At 40.7% G+C, this 5,433-nt stretch overlaps 1 protein-coding gene and 1 long non-coding RNA gene across 6 annotated transcripts in view; one reads left to right on the top strand and one right to left on the bottom strand.

The window, feature by feature from the left end:
• Nucleotides 1–5,433, bottom strand: part of ntm (neurotrimin) — a 537,242-nt gene that overhangs the window by 82,250 nt on the left and 449,559 nt on the right. The gene's annotated exons all lie outside the window — the stretch shown is intronic.
• LOC116700850 (uncharacterized) overlaps nt 1–5,433 on the top strand; it is a 23,048-nt gene that overhangs the window by 16,761 nt on the left and 854 nt on the right. The window contains exons 2-3 of the long non-coding RNA XR_004334749.1: nt 4,310–4,316; nt 5,414–5,418. This is a non-coding gene — a long non-coding RNA (uncharacterized LOC116700850). The remainder of the gene's footprint in view (nt 1–4,309; nt 4,317–5,413; nt 5,419–5,433) is intronic.

Below are 5,433 nucleotides of genomic sequence, written 5' to 3'. Positions count from 1 at the left end.
GCCCAGGAGGTGAAGTGGCATCTCTTCACCCACTCTCCATACTTTTTGGTCCATATGAGGACTTGAACCAGTAACCCTCCGGTTCCCAACCCATTCCCTTACGGACTGAGATACTGCCACCCATTATCAATGCTCACTAGAATATTAAAACTATACAGCAACCAACAAGTAAACGTGAATTTGATTGGCACCTTGTCTTGAGTCTGGCTCCCTGTGTTTGTCTGTTTATGTGTGCGTAACGATGAGTGAACCTTCTTGTCAGTTGCATGTTCTTTGTGTGGGGAGGCGGGACTCCTGGCGGAGAGGAAACGCTAGTTAAGAGTTGGAACAGGGTTTCTACCAATACATTGCAGTTAAGGCCCTGTCAAAACAAACAAAAATATCAGCCGTGTTACCTGGCGTCCTGTTGACAACCTGCAGGTGGAGGCAGGTGGAGGCAGGCTCGGACATAGACCTACACGCCGCTGTGCCAGCTGTGGACTTGTGAACAATGCACAAAACATCAACCGGCACAAGTCCACAACGGTCCGGTGACATGGAGTGTGGAAAGTGCGTCCCTTTTGGGACTCCTTACCTGCTTGTCAATCAACACTTGATGATCGGTTATTTCATTTCATTGTGCTTTCTTTTGGACGTCTGGCTGCCAAAAACCACCAATCACTAGCTAATTAATTAGCCTGAGGTAAACAGAAGTGACGTTATGTGTGTGTGTGGGCCCGCCCCCTGCACGCTACTAAATTTAGTATTATTTGTTTAATAAATAATTAGGAAATGTAGTACAAAGTCAAAACAACATCTGACAGCCACTACGAATTGTCTGGGTGAACATATGTGTCACAAACGGCAATTCCACAACTGTACAAAAGCATGACGATCAAAGACATGTTATGGATATTTAAAATGTCTTCCGGTTCCAGTGTTAAATATTCTTTAGAAATAAAAGTGTTTTGATCTTTGAAAGATGTGTACCTGCATTATTATGGCATTGTCATTAGATAAGATGAAAATGGTCTCAGAACGACAATATTATGGTTTATTGCAATCATTTTAGGGACAATTTATCGTCCAGCAAAATCTGTTGTTGTGGCAGGCCTACGCATTTGTGCCGGCAGCGCATCAAAATGAGTGTGATCGGTGTATGCTCTGTTTTGTGTGTGTGTCTGTGTGTGTGTGTGTGTGTGTAATCTGGCTCATTAGCACCTCCACTGGATTGGATGCACTGGAGACTAGAAAAGCTCTATATAAATACAGTCCAAATCAGTGTATTGATTTATACACTGCAAATAAAAGGCTATGCTCCTAATAGTGTTTAATGCAGCCTGTACAAAAACATAACTTTGAAATATTTTGTACAAGTAAACTCGTTAACAAATGCGGTGCAGTGCACACGCTATGTAAATGACATGAAGTGACCGTGGCGCCGGGTGAGACCTAATCAACCGGTGTCCGTTTTTCGAGCGAGAAGACTAACGTTAGGCTACTGAATGAGACTGATATGTCTTTTCCACCGAGGCGGTTCTGGTGCTGGTTCGGAGTCAGCGCCAAATATCGAACCGGTTCTTTGCTTTTCCACACAAATAAACCTGGCTCTGGGCCAAGAAAACAGGTTCCAACTCAGCACCAACTTAGCGCTGGTCTAGAGATAAGAACCAGTTACGTCAGGTGCTGGGGGCGGGGTTATCATGACGACCGAAAACAAAAACTTCTGGCCGCCATTTTTAAAACTCCGGTCAGCTGTTAACCATAGAGAGCTGTTAATGTTAGCTTTGGACATGGATGGGAAACCAAAACAACCGTAGTCTGTGGAGGAAATCAAGTGTCTGCTGGCTCTCAGGCTGGGGAAAATCCAGCTGGTTCTTAGATAATTGGAGTAGAACCAGCACCGAACTGGCACTAGCACCAGCCCAGAACCAACACCTGGTTAGCCTTGGTGGAAAAGACATATGGGTGACCGGGGCTGCCGCACGAGTAATGTAATCAAAAAGTAATGGTACTTGTAGCGGTACAAGTAGGCTACATTGAACATTAGGCAATGATGGTAGGAGACCACGCAACTCCGCACCAGGCTACTAAACGAGATCGTAACCGTGCCTAATGCATGAGTCTAATGTAATGAAACGGGTGTCTAGGTTCTCGGCAAGTCTGAGTTATCAACCGATCCCAGAAGCCTTTATGTCTTGTGAGTCTAGTGTCGATCAGTATAGGTGAATACTAAACTTGACGGTTCCGGACTGAAAAACATTCGCGATGCCATGCCAGGCTGCCTATACTTGACCTACATTTGCTGACAGACCTGTCTTTGTTTGCACATTCAATTATTTCATGCATGAGATAATATGCTGCTGTATGAGGCAGTGCTGAGTGAGCTAGAACAAATACAATCCCTAAGATAGCATACAAGTGTTCTGATTTGGGCCCGCCCTTTGAACAAATAAAGACAGGCCCTTTTCATTGTAGGCGATACTGCTAAGCAAGCCTGTTATAATCTTCTGGAAAGATAAGCTCGCGCGAGCTAATTTCCATTTTTAACCATTATTTATTCAGAGTGAGTTGGCTCAGAATACATGCTCCTCTGCAGCAATGCCCTATTTACAGTTACACTGAAAAAAAGGTAAGTATATGTGTAAATAAAACAGAGGGAAAGGACAGAATGATGAACAATAGAGGCACGGGTACAGGAAAAGAAGTGGACAATTATTGAAAATGGTCTCTAAATACAAGGATTTTCTTCAGTAATAGAAGCAGTTGTCCCACGCTGTGTTATGGTACTTTCTGGAGCTGCCAAGATTAATCAATAAAAAAAATAAAAAAAATAGTTTTAGTTTTCAACTATTAAATTAATCTCCAACTATTATGCTTAATTAGTTGGTTTGAGACTAGGGCTGCAAAGGTAATTAAAATGGAGTACTGCAATATCCAAATCGGCGGGGGGGGCTGCAGAGACGTCCCGGCCTACGAGTTGTATCCTTCAAAGATTATTCTTTATTTTGTACAGATCCTCGCGAAAATCGCACTATAAATCATTGTCACGCTTTACAATATAATATTTTTCAATGAGAATGATGATACAAAAATGATCATTCCTTCTATCGTGAATCATATCGCAATAATCACAATTGGATAATTTCCTCATATTATTCAGCCCTATTTGCAACCTTTTTTTACAAACTAAATTCTCCCAGCTTGTTAAATGTGAATATGTTCTAGTTCCTTCTCTCCTCTGTCACAGTAAACTGAATATTTTGGAGTTGGGGACAAAAGAAGACATTTGAGGACGTCGTCTTGGGCTTAAGGGACCACTGATCCAAATTCGTCACCATTTTCTTCAGAGACCAAACAACTAATCCATTTATCCCAGAAATAATTGAGTTTATTCAACAATGAAAATAACAGTTAGTTGCAGCCATTCTTCTCATTGGACAATTGTGCATTGTTATTCGCTATTATTATCATTATTAACGATATTATCTGTTGTAATAAACACATAGCCTTGTAGCCTAGTACCAAGGCACCCTGAACATTGTTTTTAGTCATATGAAGGTTGTACTCACAATGCATAATTTATTCAAATATGTTCATTCTATTGACAATATCAAGCTCTTAGTGCTGGGTGGTATACCGACTATCTATACCGTATACCGGTTTTAATTTCCCGCATATGAATTTTTGTATAAATCGTCATACCGATGCATTGCCGCAGAGAGCGCTGCGGCCGAAGTAATCCGTACTGGGAGCTCTGTTACCGGTTACCCATCTCACTCAGGGTAGTAACTTCATAATAATTAATAACCCACAAATAACTCATCACACAACAATTTGTGTTTTATCCTGTAACATGAAATACAATTGTGAAATACAATTTCTAACACTAATAATTGTATATTTGCACTGCTAAATGGCATGCTGGGTAACATTCAGGGCCATCCTCAACTAAAGACATTGTTAGTCGACTAACACCTGTACGATTTTGTCGACTAATCGATTAGTTGATTTCATCGACCGATGTGTAAAACTGAGTTTCGCTACAAAGAATCATGCAAAAGCACTACTTAAGAGCTTGTGTTTACCAGAGATGTGCTCAGAATTTTTTGGGGAAATAAGTCACAAGTCAGCACGAAAAAATGACTAATCGACTAAAGAAATCTTAGTCGACTTAGACCAAAACCACCGATTAGTCAACTAATCGACTCACAAGGAGCAGTCCTAGTAACATTATAGCTCTTAGCTAGCCAGGTAGCATAAGTAAGCTGGAAGAGGTTCCGGTCGCTACGCCACATTCAAGAACAGAGAAGTTAGAGGATGAAGAAAGACCGGAGGTACAACAGAAGTTCTTTCTAAAATAAATCAGACATTTATCCCGTTATTTGGTTGAGCTAACGTTACTCGGTTGTGTAACGTAACTCAGCCGTGCTAACGTTAAAAACCGATACCAATCCACCTACGGTCCCGCTACAGATTGAGAAAGACGGGTTCAGAGCAATGATTAAAACATTGAATTTAAGACATGTTACCTCGCTGAAAGACGTACGCCGTCCTACTAACATCACTCAAACAGCGAAGGAGGCTGACAGCGGAGCTACGTTCACTAGCCCACTTTTCTACCACAGCCAAACTTACCTGAGGCCAAGGTAGTGTTGATACAACTACCTTACAACTGTGATTCATTGAAAGGGAAACAATGTTAAAGTTGTTTGTATGTGTATTCATAGGATTTAAGTTCATTCTACTACTTTGCAGTTTGCGAAATAGTTTAGATTGTAACTGTTTCATGCATTCTCCTTTATATAACGTTATTGTATAATGTGGAGCCAAGTAAACCCTTTAGTATTCAGTTTTAGTAAACATGTTGATATTGAACAAAAATGGTATGTACTCGTGACAGTAAAATAAGCCATTAACCAACAAAAAGGCCCAGTCGAGCAAAAGAAGGAAAACACAGTCAAATACCATGAAATCGCCAGAATCTTACAAAGTACCGTGATACTAATTTTGGTCATACCGCCCAGCAATATGAGTTCTCTTATCATTCACATTTGAATGCTCTCATTTTGGAGTCACTTTGTGCCAAACGCTGACAAAAGAATGGTAATGTGATGCAATGTAGTACTTTGGACACTTCACAAGTCAACAAAATTTTACAAAAAAACTGCAGAGAGGAGGAATTAGTGTACAAAGCAGTCAAACATCATAGAGACAATCACAAAAGAGAGTCAAATGCAATAGAATTGGTATAGAACTAGAACTCTTAGAGTACACTCATTGCGGATACACTGACGATGGAAAGCAGAGCTCAACTTGCAACTTGTAGCGTTTTTATGAGCTTTAAAAGCAAGCACGTATTAAGATCTCAAACTGAAACTGAACTACAGTGTATTGTGGATTACTTTGCAAGGGCCAAACAGGAATAGAATAGTGTGTGTGTGTGTGTGTGTG

The sequence above is a fragment of the Etheostoma spectabile genome, chromosome 13 (genome assembly GCF_008692095.1).
Source record: "Etheostoma spectabile isolate EspeVRDwgs_2016 chromosome 13, UIUC_Espe_1.0, whole genome shotgun sequence".
Taxonomy (NCBI): domain Eukaryota; kingdom Metazoa; phylum Chordata; class Actinopteri; order Perciformes; family Percidae; genus Etheostoma; species Etheostoma spectabile.
This window is presented reverse-complemented; position numbering and strand designations above follow the sequence as displayed.